This window comes from Hemitrygon akajei, chromosome 14 (assembly GCF_048418815.1).
Source record: "Hemitrygon akajei chromosome 14, sHemAka1.3, whole genome shotgun sequence".
Lineage (NCBI taxonomy): Eukaryota > Metazoa > Chordata > Chondrichthyes > Myliobatiformes > Dasyatidae > Hemitrygon > Hemitrygon akajei.
In genome coordinates, this window is record NC_133137.1 from 96323381 (window position 1) to 96343920 (window position 20540).

The following is a 20540-nucleotide window of genomic DNA, read 5'->3' on the forward strand; positions in this document are numbered from 1 at the left end:
CCCTGACTCATTTCACATCACAATAGTTCAGAGACGAATGTCCCGAACAAGAGACATTTCCTACCACACCCCGACTGACACAATGCCCACAAATTCTCATGTCCCACAGTCCCAACACATATTCCTCACAGCAATGTGTTTCTAAAGCTTCTGGAAGCAATGGAACAGTGACAAGCAGTGCGGTCACCACCAAAACCCACACCAGCATCATGTTTCTTCCCTCAGACCTGAAACACAAGAAAACAAAACAACATTCATGTCAAAATTTGCCATGTAGTTATGGCTATCCTGCTGTGATTCCCACCTCTCTCTCTCTCTCCCTGTTGTCTGTGCCAATGAGGTTTCTAGTGTTTTGCATCCCTATATATGTGTAGATCTTAGATCTTGGAGATCACTGAAATTTAACCCAATTGGACAGGGCAATCGTCGTAAATGTTTCTTGCCAACCAATTACCAACTGACAGAAGAACAAGATTAGATTATTAGATTTGATATCAATAAGATGAACAGGAAACCACAGAAACAATATGTGAGCTCCAACTATGCCTGTAGAATGCTGCTCTGTAACTGAGCACTGAGAAATGAAGGCTGCTGAAAGCATTTATGATCCCATTCGTGATATTGGAGCTCAATGAATATTGTCAACATGAACAATTAGGATGTAATATTTGGTTGAATCTTTCAAAAACAACAGAGTATTTATTCACAGATCACCTCACTCACTCACATATTTGCTTTAGTCTGCTTTTTCTCCATTTCCCACTTTGGAGGAAAGTGTTTCTCTGTCTCTGAGTCTGGAAAGTTTGTAATCCATTTGTAAGGTTCAGGTTCAATTTAGGTTGGACAGGCTTCTTCCGGTAAGGTGGCAGTGGCTTTACACGTAACTGTCTCTTGGAGGCCAATCAAAGGTGCTTTTTTCCTTGTTAAATGTCTTTATCTACATAGTAAGTTAATTCTTTACTCCAGTAACTACCTGTACAGCAGGTCATTCACATCAGTGAACTGCTCATTGTTCAGAATAATTGCTGAGGTGTTGTAGGAGCCGGCTGGCAGTTTAGAGAAGGTGAGTTGCCTCTTTGGGCCAGGGGTGTTGAATTGGGCCATTGGGCTGAGAATGTCAAATCAGGCCATCAGATTCAAGGTGGGCTGTTGGGCCACAGGAGAAGCTGGATTGGGTTCAAAAGAGCTGACCTGGGTGGCCTCCGTGCTGCTGTGTGCTACTCGGAGGCACTGGATTTGGTACCTGTGAATTGGTGTGAAGGCAGCCTGCAGTGAAACCATGAGTGACTGTCTTGGACGTTTCTTTTACAATCGCAAGACCCTGTTTGGACATTGCTTGCCACAGGCATGCATCTCTTGTTTGATGGTGAGACAGGTGGCAAGGTAGAAGTGTCGCCTTGGTTGCAGCTAGAACTAGGCCTCAGTCCTCGGGCTTGCATTGGGTGTGTGGCATCTGGGCTCAGTTGGGGGAGGCCTCTCCCATCCACGCTGCCCTCCAGTGATGGATCAGTGGAATTACAGGCAGGAACCATCAATTTGTGGAACTTGTCACTCAGGAACTTGCTTTAAAAATTTGTTTTCTTACATGACCTTGTTCTTTTTTTATCTTTCTTGTTATTTTGAATGCACGTGTATGTTTTTACACCTTGGCCACAGAGGAACACTGTCTGATTTGGCTGTATCCATGTATGGTTTGAATGACAATTACACTTGATTTGATTTATGCTGACTGTCCATCAGGAGTTGGAGTGAATTTCTGCTCAGAAAGAACATGGAGCTTTGTGGAGATAATGGACTACTTGATGCCTGATGCTTTTCCAGGGGCGGCTCAAGGAGATCCCTGTACTAACCTGATGTGGGAAGCAAGTTGTCACCCTCCAGTGGATTTGGACTGATGGGCCAATTGGCCCTTTCTCTCTCTGGATCTTCTTTTATTCCCCAGTCACTTCACATCCTACAGGCAAACACATTGTCCATATCCTCAATTTTTTGACTTCATTTATTTTTACACTACAGCACAATCTTTCAGGTTCACTGAGATAACTTGGTATGTGCAAAAACTGCAAAACATTTTTCCATGAAATGTTATCAAATCAATGTTATCAGTTTGCTTATTTTTCACAGTAGGTTCCGTGTTGGCTTTTATTCATTTTTCACTGTCTTTGCCAACATGTTTCCATGGAGAAAAGAGAGAGAAATCAGGAACTAGAAACCAGTTGGGCTGACAGCAGCCATCCCACACTCATGGCTAATCAAATTTCATCACAAATATAAACTACACCCAATACCTGTGACATTACTTCAACATCTGATGAAGCATTGGCATACCATAATCACCCTATCTATTAGCAAATGGATGTAAATTGCATATCAAATCAGAAACAACAAAACGAATTATACATTGACATACTGACATGGAAGATTTGAAATTATACATAATAGATCTCCATCAGGCCTGGAAAAGCATCAGGCATCAAGTAGTCCATTATCTCCACAAGGCTCCATGTTCTTTCTGAGCAGAAATACACTCCAACTCCAGTTGGACAGTCACCATAAATCAAATCAAGTGTAATTGCCATTCAAACTATACATGGATACAGCTGAATCAGACAGTGTTCCTCTGTGGCCAAGGTGTAAAAACATACACGTTCATTCAAAATAACAAGAAAGATAAAAAAAAAGAACAAGGTCATGTAAGAAAACAAATTTTTAAAGCAAGTTCCTGAGTGACAAGTTCCTCAAATTGATGGTTCCTGCCTGTAATTCCACTGATCTATCACTGGAGGGCAGCATGGATGGGAGAGGCTTCCCCCAACTGAGCCCAGATGCCACACACCCAATGCAAGCCTAAGGATTGAGGCCTGGTCCTAGCTACAAACAAGGTGACCCAGTGCCAGATTAACCTTGCAGTGCCGGATTAACCTAGTAGCAAAGGTAGTATATGCTACGTGCCCCGCATTTTCGAAGGCCCCACACTAAATGCTTGCAAGCTGCAGTCTGGTGAAATCGGCCCCTCACCGTATCACCGGATCTGGCAACGCGGTTGTTTTCATGTCGGGAGAGCTGCATGCTGCGTGGTATGTGTGTTGGATCCTTGCTGTGTCTTGGCGACCTTCGTGCTATCTCCCACACTCCCAAGCCACTGCAGTGTACGCTGTTACGCTGCTGGAGGGTGCGGCCATGGTGAGCCTGCGACAAGGATGTGCGACTCAACAGTTTTATGTGACCCAGTTCATGATCCCTCATTTCTTCCTGATTTTAGGTAGTCCAATCCAGCTCAGGAACATACAAGATTGGATTAGACTGTGAGTTTCAATCTGTATTTCCCAATTGAAATGAGTTTCAATAAGCAGATAATTTTCAGAACATTATTCCCAGTTGGTTGTTGAGTGCATGTGATCCACACATGCTCATAGCCACAACAGTCACATAAATTTGTTATTGTTCACTAGTCTTTGTTGATACCGCTACTTAGCTTTTGTAACATAAACTATTTACTTTAAATGCATATTTCATTTGCATTGGTGAATGGCCAAACAATCTAGATGATTGTGATCGTGAATATTGGATAGCCAAGGGAAGTGATGAACGTCAGCACGCTGAGGAATGACTTCTCTTCATCCATGTGATTGTGTGACAATGAAAGGAAACCTTGGCACTGTCAGAAGTCTTATTTTACATATGTTCATAAACCTACAAACAAGCAACATGCAAGAAATTAGTTATGCTATTCAGAAAGCAAAGGAAGCCTTTTCTGTTTCCCATGCAAGGTTACGACTTCAGGATGTTCATCAAAGTTTAGTGAAGAGGGTTTAATGACTGGAAAAATGCAAAACAATCTATTATGTCGACATGAAGAAAGTTCCTCACATAGACAAGCTTTAATTTCACTGTCGATGCGCAAAAGCAAAGCTAAATGTGTCGATTCCCACCTTGTGAAAGAAATGGAGACTGAACAAAAGCATTGGCACACACTTCTAGAGTGAATAATTGAAGTTGTAAAGTTCTTAGCAGAACAAGGCCTTTCATTTTGTGGTAGTGATGAAACTGTTGGCTCTGCTCATAATGGGGTTGTTAGAATTACTGGCCAAGTTTGACCCTTTTCTGGCAGAGCTTAGAAATGCTCATGCAAACAAAGGAAGGGGACATAAATCATACCTATCTAAAACATGTGAGGAATTCATCAATCTGATTGGATCCAGCATCCTGGATTACATTATCGGTGAAGTGAAGAAGTACAAGTATTATTCTGTTTCACTGGATTCTACTCCAGATATATCTAATGTGGACCAGCTGACTTTGACTGTGTGCTATGTTTTGCCGTCTTGACCAGTTGAAAGATTTGTGAAGTTTTTGCATATGGAAGTTCATAGCGCTGAACAGCTCGCTTAAAGTTTACTTGACTTTTTAAAGGAAAATTACATTGATATAAAAGACTACCGTGTTCAAAGTTATGACAATGTTAGCAACATGAGTGGCAAGTATAGTGGCTTACAAACACGAATTAAAGAGCTGAATGAGTTTGCGGATTACATTCCATGTTTTCCACATTCACTAAATTTGGTTGGAAAATTTGCTGCTGAATGTTGTCAAGAAGCATTAACTTTCTTTCAATCTGTAGAAAGCCTGTACACTTCTTTTTCTGCTTCTACTTATCGGTGGGATCTCCTTTCTGCTGCATTATCTGATGGTGGTGCTCATTTGCCCATTGTGAAAAGAATGTCAGATATCAGGTGGTCAGCTCGTGCAGATGCAACAGAAGCACTTTTACACAGCTTTTCTGCAATAAAACAAGTCTTGGATGACATTTCAAATAACAGTGATCACAAGGCAGAGTGTTGACAACAGGCTCGTGGACTACTTTCAACCATGATGAAGTTGGAAACAGGAATAATGGTCATATTGTGGGATCAAGTATTACAGCATTTTCAAATGACCATTGCTTCTTAGCAATCTTCTGACCAGCAGCTTGTACACTCCATGAATCCTTGCATGGACATATTCAAACTGTGTGGTCTACTTTTTCAGACATTGAGCAAAAAGCCAAGGATCTGACTAAGATTGAAGATTATCAACAGCAAATTCGAAGAAAACACAAGCAAAATCATACATATGATGATTTCAGTGGTTCCAGCACTCTTGATCCACTTGTTGAATCTCAAACGCCTTCTCAGAAGTTTAAAAGCCGAACATTTCTTGCCATTACTGACAGCTTGCTTTCTGCCCTGTCAAAAAGTCAGAAAGCTTATCTAAAGGTGAATGGTGTTCTTGGATTCCTTCATCAGTTACAGTTGTTTACACATGAAGAGATCGTAAAGAGGTCGTCAAATCTTATTAAACCATATCTGGAAGATCTGGAAGAAAGTCTTTACAAAGAATTTGTGCAGTTTACTGAACTGTTGAAAACTGGTCTTGCTTCTCATATTGGCGCCAAGCAAGACCTTCTAGAGTTACAGTTGTACCATTTGCTAACTGAGAATTCTTTGGAGTCATGTTTTCCAAATGTAGAAAATCCCTTGCACATCTATTTGACACTCATGGTTACCAAGTGCAGTGGAGAACGCTCATTTTCAAAACTGAAAAGGATTAAAAATGAACTAAGGAGCACCATGGGTCAAAACAGATTGAACAATCTCACTCTAATGAGCATTGAACATGAACTTCTGCGTGAAATAGATATTTCCATTATCATCAACAAATTTGCTCATGCTAAATCTAGAAAATGTAACTTTTAAATTGTAGTTTTGTTACTTTTGACATTTGAAATTGATACCAACATGTAAGTAATACTATTACTGAAGTGTCAGACATTTATCGTATTATCTGGCTGTATAGCAAATGAAAAAATTGAATTATTTTACTATGTAAGTAAATAATTTATGTTTTAATACTTATGTGCATTTTTAAAATTTAAGGCCCCTTTATAACATATGCTACAGGCCCCGCACTAGCATAATCCGGCCCTGCTGCCTTGCCACCTGTCTCGCCATCAAACAAGGGATGCATGCCAGTGGCAAGCAATGTCCAACAGGGTCCTGCGATCGCAAAAGAAACATCCAAGACAGTCACTCATGGTTTCACTGCAGGCTGCCTTCACACCAATTCCAAGGTACCAACTCCAGTGCCTCCGAGTAGCACACAGCAGCACGGAGTCCACCCAGGTCAGCTCTTTCAAACCCAATCCAGCTTCTCCTGTGGCCCAACAGCCCAGCCCGAAACCCACGGGCCGATGGCTTGATTCAACATTCCCAGCCCGATGGCCCGATTCAATGTCCCTGACCCAACTGGCCGATTCACCTTCTCCAAACTGCCAGCCTGCTCGTACGACACCTCAGCCGACTACTCTGAACAATGAGCAGTTCACTGATGTGAATGACCTGCTGTACAGGTAGTTATTGGAATAAAGAGTAATTTTGCTATGTAGAAAAACACATTTAACAAAGAAAAAAAGCACCTTCGATTGGATCCCAAGAGACAGTTGCATGTATAGGTGCTGCCATCTTATCGGAAGAAGCCTGTCCAATCTAAATTGAACCTGAACCTTACAAATGGATTACAAACTTTCCAGACTCAGAGACGGAGAAACACTTTCCTCCAAAGTGGGAAAAATGGAGAAAAAGCAGACTAGAGCAAATATATAAGTGAGTGAGGTTTTTTGGGTAAATACCTTGTTGTTTTTGAACAACTGAATATTATATCCTAATTGTTCATGTTGATAATATTCATTGCGTTTCAATATCACAAACACTTCATGGGATCATAAGTGCTTTCTGCAGCCTTCATTTCTCAGTGCTCAGTTACAGAGCAGCATTCTACAGGCATAATTGGAGCTCACATATTGTTTCTGTGGTTTCCTGTTCATCTTGTTGAAATCAAATCTAATAATCTAATCTTATTCTTCTGTCGATGATTGCCTCGTCCAGTAGGGTTAAATTTCAGTGATCTCCAAGATCTAAGATCTACACGTATATAGGGATGCAAAACACTAGGAACCTCATTGGCACAGACAACAGGGAGAGAGAGAGAGGTGGGAATCGCAGCAGGATAGCCATAACTACATGGCAAATTTTGACATGAATGGTGTTTTGTTTTCTTGTGTTTCAGGTTTGAGAGAAGATGCATGATGCTGGTGTGGGTTCTGGGGGTGACTGCACTGTTTGGCAGTGATGTGGCCATTGATTCCAGGAGCTTTAGAAACATATTGCTGTGATGATGATTGTACAGGCCTTGTGTTCGGACTGAGGGAGATGAGAATTTTTGAGCATTGGGTCTGGTCAGAGTGTGGTAGGAAATGTTTCCTGTTTGGAATATTCATCTTTGAGCTATTGTGATATAAGATGAGCCAGAGACTCTCCTACAGATCAGGCGACAGAGATTTATCCAAAGTGATGCTTTATAGGAAAACAAAGCTGCAGGAAGAGTCAGATGTGATATTCTGTCAGGAACCCAGGGGATACAGAGAAGGAGGCTCTATAGGCACTGCTCCAATGCACTGGGTGCACTGTGCTTGTACCCATGTCAGTGAGTATGAGGGAGGATATCCACAGTGCTGGCAATTGCACTGTGGGTGTGGTGATTTCATTGGTCACGTGACAGAATTTGGAGCATGCGCAGAAATGACAGAATGATCGAGAAGCTTGTATGTTAAGACATGGTTGCTGTTTGCTGTTAAATGAAGGTTCTAGTTATGTTCTTCCAGAATATGTGTCTTTATGAGAAACCCATGGTAAGTATAAAGAACACAACATGGAGTCAGAAGTGCTGTTGACGTTTTGGGCCGAGACCCTTCGTCAGGACTAACCGGAAGGAAAGATAGTAAGAGATTTGAAAGTAGTGGGGGGAGGGGGAAATGCGAAATGTTAGGATTCCTATCATTTTGCATTTCCCCCTCCCCCCACTAGTTTCAAATCTCTTACTATCTTTCCTTTCGGTTAGTCCTGACGAAGGGTCTCGGCCCAAAACGTTGACAGCGCTTCTCCCTATAGATGCTGCCTGGCCTGCTGTGTTCCACCAGCATTTTGTGTGTGTTGTTTGAATTTCCAGCATCTGCAGATTTCCTCGTGCATGGTGTCAGAAGTTGGTCTAGAAGAATAATTTGTTTCGCTAACATGGGAGAAGGGAAGATAATCGAAAAAAAGGCGTGAACTTTTTCTTTGTTTGCTAACAGCTTTAAGAATGGAAGTTTTGCAACCTCCAAAAACACTTTAGCTGACTGCGAACATAGCTGGAAAATGGAGAAGATTTAAACAGCGTTTTGAAATTTATTTATCAGCGATCGGAGCAGAAAATAAAATGGAAGAAATGAAAGTAGCAATCCTACTCCACGTATTAGGGGATGATGCAATTGAAGTATATAACCATTTTACTTTTGAAAATGGAGATAATTTGAATCTAAAAGTGATAATCGACAAGTTTGAAGCAGTTTGTATACTGAAGTGTAATGTGACATATGAGTGCTACAATTTTTTCAAATGTTAGCAGAGACCTGGTCAAACGATTGATCAATTTGTTACGGAGTTGAGAAACCACAGTAAAAGATGCGAGTTTGCAGAGCTGATAGACTCTCTCATTAAGGACAGAATTATTTGTGGTATTCAGGATAATGGTTTGAGAGAAAGACTGTTCAGAGAACAGGACTTAGACCTGGAAAAAGCTGTGATGCTTTGCAAAGCATCTGAGACCGTGATGTTGCAGGCTAAAGAGCTTTTTATTGAGAACTGCAACATACACGCTGTGCGCGAACATATTAAAAAAATAATAAAAAGGCACAGAACAAGACGTCATCTGAAAGAAAAAAAACTTTGTGATCACTGTGGGCAGCAGCACCAACCTGGAATTGTAGTGTATCAGAAAATGTGCGACAACTGTGGTAACAGTAATCATTTTTCACGCTGTTGCAGAAGTAGAAAGGAAATAAAACACATAAATGCAGTGCTTGAAAATGAACATGAAGAGTAGTGTTAAGAAGAAATCGCATAAGACCTCAAGAAAGAGCCAATTTCAGAATTTCCATTAACTGATGCAGACCAGACCAAACATGAAAATAACAACGAATCACAAGACCTGTGTGAATCACTTAGAAGGTCTACTCGTGTTCGTAAACCCCCAGAGAGACTGATAGAGACATGTTAAATTATGCATTTGTTTTGATTAATGTTGCTAATTGTTTTTCTTTTTAAGGAAAGGAAGATGTAGTGATAGCATGTGTCACGTGACAGAATTTGGAGCATGAGCAGAAATGACAGAATGATCGAGAAGCTTGTATATTAAGAGGTGGTTGCTGTTTGCTGTTAAATGAAAGTTCTAGTTATGTTCTTCCAGAATACGCGTCTTTATGAGTAACCCACGGTACGTATAAAGAACACAATAGTGGGATGTGAGGTAGTCCTGGAATGAGGAGGGAAATAGATAGTTCGTAGTTGTGCCTGATTTAATAACTTAATTGACACACAACATCTTCCTAAAATATGAAAATGTTTCAGATGTAGCATTTAATCAATATGTAGATGTCCCAACTAGACAGAGTGGGATACTGGATCTCCTCTTCAGGAATGAGACAGGACAGGTGACAGAAGTGAGTGTAGGGAAGCAATTTAGATTGAGTGATCATGATTTCATTAGTTTCAAGATAGTTTGAAGAAGAATAGGGCTGATTCTCGGGTGAATTTCTAAATTGAAGGAAGGCTAATTCTGATGGATCTGGCAGGTGTAGATTGGAATAGATTATTTTCCAGCAAAGAGATGATTGTCAAGTGGGAGTCCTTCAGAAGTGAAATATTGAGTGTACCTAATTTGTATGTTCTTGTGAAAAGGAAAGCCAAAGCTAATAGGTTTAGGGAAACTTGGTTATCGAGAATCAAAAATCAAGGAGTAATTTTTTTGCTATTTGCATTTCCGTGTGGTCCTTTGCATCTTGCAAGATATCATTAAAACTTCTCTATATCTTTTTCACTATTATCACTGTCAGAGCATATCCTACCATTACTGAAATGTTCACTTGTTGCCCTCAGAGTTTCACCAGAAGTAATCTGTCCCATAATGCCCAGTATCCCATCAGGATTTTGCTTCTTTCAGCATTTGCTGTTATTTCCATACCATATTCCTGTTCATTATCACCTGAATAGATCAGTTTTTATTCATCAGAATGCAAATATCCACTCCCTTTCCATTTTGTTTCACACAGTCCCACAACAACCCTTTCAATCCTGGAATCATGTCTGTGAACAACCTTTGAACCCTCTCCAATGCCAGCACATCCTATCCTAGATAAGGAAACCAAAACGGCTCACAATACTACAAGTGAGGCCCCACCAGTGCTTTATTAAAACTCAATATTTACATCCTTGCTACCCATTCTAGTCCTCTTGAAGTGAATTCTAACATTACACTTGCCTTAATCACCAATGACTTAACACTCAAATGAATCACCGTGGAATCCTGCACAAGGATGCCCAAGTCCTTCTGTACCTCAGATTTTTGAATTTTCTCTGCATTCAGAAAATAGCCCACACTTTTATTTCTTCTACCATACCACACCCTTCCACTCTGTATTCCATCTGCCACTTCTTTGCCCATTCTCCTAATCTGTAAAAGTCTCTACTTTCTCAAAATCACTTGCCCCTCCACCTATCTTTGTATTGTCCACAAGCCTGGGCACAAAGGCCCCAGTGATAGGTCCATCGTTGTTCATTACCAACTGTACATTAATGATTTAAATTATAATGTGGTAAATTGGACCAGAAAATTTGTAGATGGCACCAAGAGTGGGGAAGGGGAAAGGGACTTTGGTCAAGAAGGTGCCTCCATACAACACTCTTTTGGTTGACATCTTCTGGATGGATCATGAAACAATATATTTCACTCTTTTTATGCCTTTTATGTTTGTTTTTCATCTCGGATGTGTTTCTGGAACTGTTGGAGCCTGTGATTTGCTGTTTGGAGATTGCTTGGGTGTTCCAGCGCTCTGCAGTCTCTGAGAGGATTCTGGGAGGCAGTGGCAGTGTGCACAAACCTCATGGTGGCCAGGTTACGGATGGGGTGCGAGCTGGTGTTTAACTCCATTTCGCCAATTAAAGCTGCCATTGTGCATCGATTAAAGTGAGGAGGGTGATTGGAACATTGAGGTGAATGCAGAAGGTGAGCGCCAGCAGCCTGCCGATTGGTTGCTGGGGAAATCACTCTGCCACTGAAGAGGGAGGAGCCTATGGCTCTGCCTGGAGAACGTTACCCAGGTTTTCTGCGTTTTGGATATGGACTCGGACTTTTGATATTTTTCAGACTCAGTTTCTTTTATACTCACCTAATCTTTTTCATTTTTTTGTGCAGGAGGAGGGATTTTGGGGTTGATGTGTCTGCTCTGTTTTTGTTTGTTTTTTTGTGTGGGTAGAGGGGGATAGGGGGTTGATGATCGTGCTGCCTTTCTTTTCTTTCTGGGTTCATAGCTACTCGGAGAAGAAGAATTTCAGAGTTGTATCCTTCAATAATAAATGAGCCTTTGAATCTTTGACGGTAAGGAAGGCAATCAAAGCTTGCATTGTGATCTTAACCAGCTGAGAGCCTAGACTCAAAAATGGCAGATGGAATGTAATGCAGCCAAGTATGAGGTGTTGTACTTCGGGAGGACTTGAGTTACAGGAACAGGTTGACTAGGCTAGTACTTAGGGACAGCTATAGGGACAATAACTCTACTGTTTTTTTTTGAACCCCCCAATGGTAACAGAGACATTGAGGAGCAGATTCTGGAACAGTGCAATAACAAGGCTGTGGTGATGGGTGATTTTAACTTTCCTAATATTGACCGGCATCTTCTTAGAGCAAATGGTTTTGGATGGACTGGAGTTTGTTAGGAGGTAGCGGATGTACTTAATGAATATTTTGCTTCAGAATTTACTAGAGTAAAGGACCTTGGCAATTGTGGGGATGGCTTAAAGCAGACTGAAATGCTTGACCATATAGACATTAAGAAAGAGGATGTGCTGGAGCTTTGGAAAAGCATTAAGTTTGATAAGTCACCAAGACCAGACGAGGTATACCTCAGGCTACTGTGGGAAGTGAGGAAGGAGATTTATGATACTCTGGCAATGATCTTTGCATCATCAATAGGAATGGGAGAAGTACCAGAGGATTGGAGGGTTGCAGATGTTGTTTCCTTGATCAAGAAAGTGAGTAGAGATAACCCAGGAAAGTATAGACCAGTGGTGGGCAATCTGTTGGAGAAGATCCTGACAGGCAGGGTTTGTGAGCATTTGGGGAGACATAATCTGCTTAGGGATAGTCAGCATGGCTTTGTCAAGGGCAGGTCATGCTTTATGAGCCCAATTGAATTCTTTGAGGATGTAACAAAACACATTGATGAAGGTAGAGCAGTGGATGTCGTGTATATAGTGTAAGGCATTTGATAAGGTTCCCACTGCAAGGCTCATTCAGAAAGTAATGAGGCATGAGATCCAAGGAGGCTTTGCTTTCTGGATCCAGAATTGGTTTGCCCACAGAAGGCAAAGGGTGTTTGTAGATGTTTTGTCATCTGCATGGAGGTTGTTGACCAGTGGTGTTCCACAGGAATCTGTTCTGGGACCCCTACTCTTTGTAATTTTTAGAAATGACCTGGATGAGGAAGTAGAAGGGTGGGTTAGTAAGTTTTCTGATGACACAAAAGTTGGGGGTGTTGTGGATAGTCGGGTGGATTGTCAAAGGATACAGCAGAACATCAATAGGATGCAGAACTGGGCTGTGAAGTGGCAGATGCAGTTTAAACCAGATAAGTGTGAAGAGGTTCATTTTGGTACGTCAAATTGAAAGACAATATATAATATTAATGGTAAGATGCTTGGCAGTGTAGAAGATCAGAGAGATCTTGGGGTCCATGCCCATTGGACAGTCAAAGCTGCTACACAGGTTGACAGCGATGTTAGGGTGTATGGTGTGATAGCCTTCATCAACCGTGGTATTGAGTTTAACAGCTGTGAAGCAATGTTAAAACTATATAAGATATTAGTTAGTTACCCCATTTGCAGTACCGTGTTCAGTTCTGCTCACTTCACTGCAGGAAGGATGTGGATACTATATAGAGAGTGCAGAGGAAATATACAAAGATGTTGCCTGGATTGAAGGGTGTACCTTATGAAAATAGGTTGAGTGAACTTGGCCTTTTCTCCTTGGAGCGATGAAGAATGAGAGGTGACCTAATAGAGGTGTATAAGATGATGAGAGTCATTGATTGTGTAGATAGCTAGAGGTTTTTTCCCCAGGACTGAAATGGCTAACACGAGAGAGCATAGTTTTAAGATGCTTGGAAGTAGGTACAGTGGGGGATGTCAGAGGTATGTTTTCACACAGAGAGCGGTGGGTGAGTGAAATGCACTGCCGACAGCACTGGTAGAGGCAGATAAAACAGAGTCTTTTTAGAGACTCTTAGATAGGTACATAGAGGTTAGAAAAATAGAGGGCTGTGCATTAGAGAAATTCTAGACATTGACTAGAGTAGGTTACATGGTCAGCAAAACATTGTGGGCCGAAGGGCCTGTGCTGTAGGTTTCTATGTTTGATGTCCTATGTATAAAATTTTGTTGAAATCTTAGATGACATGCCAAATCTACACAAAATTCTAAGAAATTAGAGGTGCTGTCTTGTATCGCACATCCTTCCAGTACCAACAAATCTTGTTGATCTTTTCCTTTTGTTTTCCTCTATGAACTAATCTTTAATTTCACTTTAGAGTCAAGTGAATCATACAAAAAAATCCCTTTGACACCATATCCATGCCAACCATCAAGTACAATCGACCTCATCCCCTTTACCTGCACTTGGCCTGTAGTCGTCCATCATGCCATTGTGATTCAGGTGCTTCTCCAATGCTTCCAAGTGCTGTGAGAGTACCCACATCTCCCACTATCTCAGGATGTGCATCCCAGGTTGGAAAAACACTTTAGATGTAAAAATCCTCAAATCCCCTCTGAATTTCTTACACCTCACCTTAAACCATGTCCTCTGGTTTTGGAAGTCTCTGTACTGGGGAATATTTTCTCACAATCTATGCCCCTCATTATATTATCGATCTTCATTCAGCCTCCTCTACTCCAGGGATACAAACCAAGTCTATCTAGTCCCTTCTTATATCTGAAACACTCCACCTTGGACAATGTTCTGGTGAATCTCCTCTGAACCCTCTCCTGTGCAATAATATGGACATCTGAACTGGTGTTGACTAAACAAAATGTTTCATAAAGTTGTTTCTCTGGGATCTACTTGAACAAATGTGTTAAAATCCATGTTTGTCACATCAAACCCTCTAACCTCACTGATACTTGATTAGAGCCCCCAAAAATTTAATTCCTTATCAGATACAACAATCTTTTAACAAAACATCTTATCATAGAAGAACCTGCCAAACTCTAAATATCAACTTGTTCTGTTCCTCAGAACTGTTTATAAACATTTCCCCATCACAATTATCAGACTGTGAACTGTAGTTGCCTGGTTTAACATTCTCCCTATGGCAAAACAGAAGGACATCCATTTAGAACAGAGATGAGGTGGAATTTCTTTAGCCAGAGCGTGACGAAAGGAGGTCAGGTCAACTAGCCTATAATTTCTTTCCTCACAGAGCATAAACAAAGGGAAAACATCTGCATCAAGTCAGCACCCAAAATATGCTCTGCTCCTGGGTACAAATTGATGAAACAACAGGCTGGTACCATTTCAAAACACTTGATATGAAAGGCAGAGGAACACTGATACTGTCCTTTTGAGTATGTCCAGTGAATCCACTAACGATAACTAACAATTGCCTCAGTTTTCTAGTTGCTAGGTGACAATTTGGATGTGTTGAGAATAGTGCGGGAGCCTCTTGTGTCCAATATGGATTTTGTGAGGTGGCGCTTTCACACTCCATCCACTAGAGCTCTCCAACACCATCCCACCTGACATTGATGGCTCGTTCTGTGATTGCGAAGATCAGGAGAGAAAGAGAGTCCTCAGGAGCGACAGCACAATCGTTAGTGACTGCAGAGACCAATTCTGGATCTGCAGACTCTGGAGCAGTAGGAACACCAGTACAGCTGGGATGCAGGCGCTGATGTTGTAGTACCCTTCCACAGCAGTCGCTCTTCTAGATTCCTCAGAATTGTTGGCTGCTCCGTGGATCAGCATTCTCCAGCGGTCTCTGACACATCAGCTACTGCCTCTTGTCGATCTTGATAGTCAGCTGAGAGAGCTGCTGCTTGTTGGTCTTTGTACCTCTTGCGTGGAACACCACAATCTCTCTGGCCCTGAGAGAGTTCTCCGTAGAGTCCTGCTTTCGGCAACCTGGAGTTGTCCATGCGGGACACGTGGCCTGACCAGCGGAGCTGCCCGATCAGCAAAGTGGCTTCAGTACTTGGAAGTTGAGCCTTCTCCGGGACCTCGTTGTTGGAGACACGATCCTGCCAGATGATACCCATGATGGAGCAGTGACAGCGCTGGTGGAAGAGCTTTAATAACTAGATTTGCTTGTGGTACCAGACCCAGGTTTCAGAGCCATATAGCAATGTTGTGACGACGGTACCCTATACACCTGGAGTTTTGCGGACAAACACAGCTGGTGGTTCTTCCACACTCGTTTCTGGAGGCGCCCAAAGTCACTGCTGGCTCTGGTGAATCGATTGGCAACGTCCCTTACTACCATAGCGTCATTGGAGATGACGCTGCCCAGGTAGGTGAACTGCTCACCATGGTGAGAGGGTGGTCGTCAATGTGATCTGAGGTGGGTTGTAAACATCATGAGAGGGTTTCTGATGGAGGATCATTGTTTTCTTCAGACCGACCATTAACCCGAAAGCCCTTGCAGCCTTGGTGAACTGAGTGACCGCAGCCTGTAGCGTGTCTGACGTTAGACACACAGGAAAGCCACAGCAGTCAGGTCTCTGGCATTAGTCCAGCCCTGTGGCTCAGAGGGAAGTGGGGAGAAGAAGCGAGCAGCACTGACAGGGGACAGCCAGGAGACTTTGTGGACAATAGTGAAATTCCTGGGTGATACATTGCCCCCTTCGTGCCAGCGTCAGAGATGTCCTCTTGCAGGATTCCCTCAAGGTTATCTTGCAGATTGAGTTGTTAGGAAGGCAAATGCATTTTGTAAAAACTAGAATATAAAAGCAAGGATGTAATGCTGAGGCTTTATAAAGCACTGGTGAGGTTTCACGGAGTATTATGAGCAGTTTTGGGCCCCATAGAACACGTAACATAGAAGAGTACAGCATAGGAACAGGCCATTCAGCCCACAATGTGTTGCCTAACCAGATAAAAAGCAAACCAAAAACACCCAAATAGTAATCCCTCTAACCTACACCCTGTCCATATCCCTCCATTCTCTGTATATCTATGTGCCTATCCTAATTCTTTTAAAAGCCTCTGACGCATTTGCCTCTACCACCAAACCAGACAGCACATTCCAGGCGTTCATGACTCTCTGAGTAAAAAAACTACCCCCTCACATCCCCCTTGAACCTACCTCTTCTCACTTTCAGTGTAGGATCCCTGGTGTTAGATATTTCAACCTTACTCTATATTCACTCTGTCTATGCCTCTCATAATCCTATAAACCTCTATTAGATCTCCCCTCAGCCCTGATGCTTCTGAGAAAAAAAACCATTTATCAAGCCTCTCATGATAGCTTATGCCCTCTAAACCAGGCAGCACCTTGGTAAACCTCTTTTGCATCCTCCCCAAAGCCTCGATATACTTCCTGTATTGGGGTGACTAGAACTGTACGCAATACTCCAGATGTGACCTAACCAAAGTTTTATAAAGTTGCAACATAACCTTTTGACTAATAAAAGCATTCCATAAGCCTTCTTAATCACCTTATTGACCCATGTCACCTCTTCCAAGGAGCTATGGACTTGGATCCCAAGATCTCTCTTCTTAGCAACCTTGCCCTTAACAATGCACTGTTTCCTTGCTTTTGCCCCACCGAGGTGCAACACCTCATATTTGTCTGGGTTAAACTCCTTCTTCCATTTCTCAGTCCATATCTGCAATTAGTCTATATTGTGCTGTATTCTTTGCCAGTCTTCTACACTATCCTCAACTCCACCAATCTTGGTTATCTGCAAATTTACTGACCCACCCATCCATATTTTCATCCAAGTCATTTACACACATCACAAACAGCAGAGGTCCCAGTACAGATTTCTGTGAAACACCATTAATTACAGACCTCCAGCTCAAATAAGCCCTTTCAACCATTACTCTGTCTTCTATGTGTAAACCATTTTTGAATCCATACAGCCAATTCACTCTGGATCCCATGCATCTTAATTTTCTGGTTAGCCTTCTGTGAGGGACTTCGTCAAGTGCCTTCCTAAAATCTACGTAGAAAACATCCACTGCCCTAACCTCATCAAACTCTCATGTCACTATGTCAAAAAACAGAATCAAGTTGGTAAGACACCATCTGCCAAGCACAAAGCTATGCTGGCTCTCCTTAATTAGGCCATGGGTTTCCAAATGCTCAGATATCCCATCCCAAAGAAATTTCTCCAACAATTTCCCTGCAACTGACGTGTGACTCACTAGTCGATATTTACCAGGATTTTCCCTTGTTCTCTTTTTAACTAGATGTACAATATTAGCCACTCACCATTTATCCGGGATCTCACCTATGGCTAGAGAGGACACAAAGATACAGATCAAGGTCCCTAGTACAATCCTATCAGTGTGATCACACTGTTCCTGTTCCTGAGCTCCACCCAAATGGACTCAGTGTCTGGCACCTCCATTATGTCTCCTCTGAGTGCGGCTGTGATATTGTCCCTGATTATCAGTGCATCTCCCTACCCCACCCTTTACCTCCTCCTCTATCTTTTCTGAAGCTTCAAAAACCTGGAACATTAATCACCCATTCCTGCCCCTCTCCTAACGAAGTTTAAGTAATGGCTACAGCATCATAGTTCCATGTACTGATCCATGCTCTGAGTTCATCACCCTGATGTCAAGAGCCCTGTGGCTTGCTGTGGAGTGCTGAGATTCCAGGGTCTTTGAGCACCTGTATTTACTAATCAATATCTGAACTGGAGTTGTTAAGCCCTTGTGCTTTCAGTTTAATCTTGTTAAGTTAATTCTGGCTGTCACATCCTGCCCACATTCTATGAGTATTTAAAGAGGACTCTCAGTTAGTGAGAGTGGGGTCATTGTGTTGCAGAGGATGAATTTGCCTGGTGTTGCTCATTTGTCCCTCCATGGCTCTGATTCCAATGTATGACTTTGTGATTTTGTCTGTTCCTGGGGATCCTGCCGTTCATTTGCACCTGGGTCCAGTTCTTTGAGAGCACAGCATGACACCTTACCCATAATGCTCCTAGCATTAAAATGTACACATTTCAAACCATCCAACGCATCATACCTGTTATTTTGACTTAAACCTTTTTGTTTGATCCTTCCCTTACTGAGCTGGAAAGAGAGTTCAAAAGAAGCGGGTGGGGGCAGTCAGGACATTCTGCATCACACTTTCAAGGTGGCATTGGATTGTGCATAATTAGGCTCTTGGCAAAGGCCAATAAAAAGAATATAGGATAAAGCAGAGTGGCCATCATGTGAGCACCATAGTGTGAGTGGGCTAGTGTTAGAATGGGGAGAGAGCTCATAACCATTTTGGCGAGACATGGTGAATACTGTACAAAAGTTTTTAAAAAAATTCCTTCTTCCTTTCTTATTGCACAGTTCAAGCAGTGGTGATGCCAGGCAATGTAGTGGCATCATAAACACAAGAAATTCTGCAGAAACTGGAAATCCAAAGCAAATACACAAAATGGTGGAGGAACTCAGCAGGTCAGGCAGCCTCCATGGAAATGAATAAGAAGTTGACATTTTGGGCCGATATCCTTCATCAGGACTGGAATGGAAGGGGGAAGATTCCAGAATAAATGGGCGTGGGGAGGAGGAGGAGGATAGCTAGAAGTTGATAGATGAGCCAGGTGAGTAGGAATGGTAGAAGTCTGGAGAGGGTGGATCACAGGAGAAAGGGAAGAAGCAGGGCACCGGGGGAGGGGGTGTGATAGGCAGGTGAGAAGAGGTAAGAGGTCAGAATAAGGAGTAGAAGAAGAGGGGAGAAAGAGGGATTTTTTAAATCGGAAGTAGAAATCGATATTCATGCCATCAGGTTGAAGGCCACCCAGATGGAATATAAGTTGTTACTCCTCCACCCTGAAGGTGGCCTCATTGTAGCACAAGAGGAGGCCATGGACCAACATGTTGGAATGGGAATCGGAATCAGAACAAAAATATTTGGCCACAAGGAAGTTCCGCTTGAGGAAGTGTTCCCCCAATTTATGACGTGTCTCTCCATTGTAGTGGAGGCTGCACTGGCAGCACCAGAGGCAATAGACAATCCCAGCAGATTTGCAGGTAAAGTGATCCTCACCTGAAAGGTCTGCCTGTGGCCCTGAAGGGAAGTGAGGGAGGAGGTGAATGGTCAGATGTAGAATTTTGGAGGGACAATCAACAAGGGAATCATGGAAGGAATGATCCCTGCAGAAAGTGGAGAGAAGTGAGCAGGTAAATTTATGTTTGGTGGTAGGAACCCTTTGGAGGTGGCAGAAGTTTCAGATAATGATGTGCTGGATGCGGAGGTTCATTGGGTCGTTGGTAAGGACGAGAGGAACTCTTGTCACTGTTAAGGCAGTGGGAAGATGGGGTGAGCACGGATGTTTGGAAATGGAGGAGGTGCTGGTGAGGGCAGCATCAATGGTGGAGGAAGGGAAACCTGTTTCTTGGAAGGAGGACATCTCTGATTTTGCCTCCTAGTTGCCAGTGTCAGGGATGTCTTGGGTGAATCAGATAGAACTGGAGTCACATGCCAGTGAGCTAAGAAAAGGGTGATTTGACAGATGAGTGTGTGGCTCAGGAACTAGTGCAGAGGGAAATGTTTCAAATTTCTGGATCATTGGAATATCTTCTGCAGAAGATATGACTTGTACAAAAAGAAGAGGTTGCACCTGAACCAAACAGGAATGATATCCTTGCAGACAGGTTTGCTAGAGCTGCTGGAGAGGGTTTAAACTGATTTGGCAGGATGATCAAAACTGGAGTGATAGGGCTAAGGATGGGGCAGTTGGTGTACAAGAAGACACAGTGTGTGTGCAACTGTGAGGATCAAAGACCCCACCCGTCCCACACATTCTCTCTTCTCTCCTCTCCTATTTGGCAGAAGATATAAAAGCCTGAAAGCACATACCACCAGGCTCAAGGACAGTTTCTATCCCACTGTTATCAATCTCCTGAATGGACATCTTGTATTCCTGAACTCGCATATACTTTGTTATGAACTTTCACTTTATTGTTTACTGACACTGCACTTTCTCTGTAGCTTTTACACTTTATTCTGCATTGTTACTGTTTTACTTCGTTCCTCCTCAATGCAGTGTGTAATGATTTGATTGATATGAACAGCAGTACGAGACAAACTTTTCAGTGTATCTTGATAAACCAATTCCAGTTATAAAGAAAGTTCAGTGCAGACAGGCCATAAGGTGCAAGGCTACAATGAGGTAGATTGTGCTGTGTCTGTA